The 332-nt window shown below is 36.7% G+C and overlaps 1 protein-coding gene across 2 annotated transcripts in view; it reads left to right on the forward strand.

Annotated features, from left to right (window-relative positions):
* Positions 1–332, forward strand: part of LOC119587105 (forkhead box protein G1-like) — a 10,489-nt gene that overhangs the window by 9,638 nt on the left and 519 nt on the right. The window lies entirely within an intron of this gene.

Consider the following 332-nt stretch of genomic DNA (forward strand, 5'->3'; position numbering starts at 1 on the left):
TTTGCTTGTTTCTTTGTTTTTCACATTTATTTTCTATGTAGTTCCAGACTGAACAGTTACTGTGATTGGAGCAAAGCCTAAATTTGAAATGTCACTGTCAAATTCTTCACCTAGGAAAGTCATGTATGTTTGTCCTTAGATCTGTGTAGTGTTGCCTTGAGGGATGTGAGCAGAGCAGCAGTAACCCACAAGTGCATATTTGCTGTTTTTCCACCATTCAAAATGTCTCCTTCATTCTCTCTTTAGTTTTGTGATTTATTGCAAAGTTTATTTTTGTCAGGTTTGCTTCTGTATTGGCCGAACAAATTAGCTCCTCCCGCAATTTTTAAGTA

This window comes from Penaeus monodon, chromosome 22 (genome assembly GCF_015228065.2).
Source record: "Penaeus monodon isolate SGIC_2016 chromosome 22, NSTDA_Pmon_1, whole genome shotgun sequence".
Classification (NCBI taxonomy): Eukaryota; Metazoa; Arthropoda; class Malacostraca; order Decapoda; family Penaeidae; genus Penaeus; species Penaeus monodon.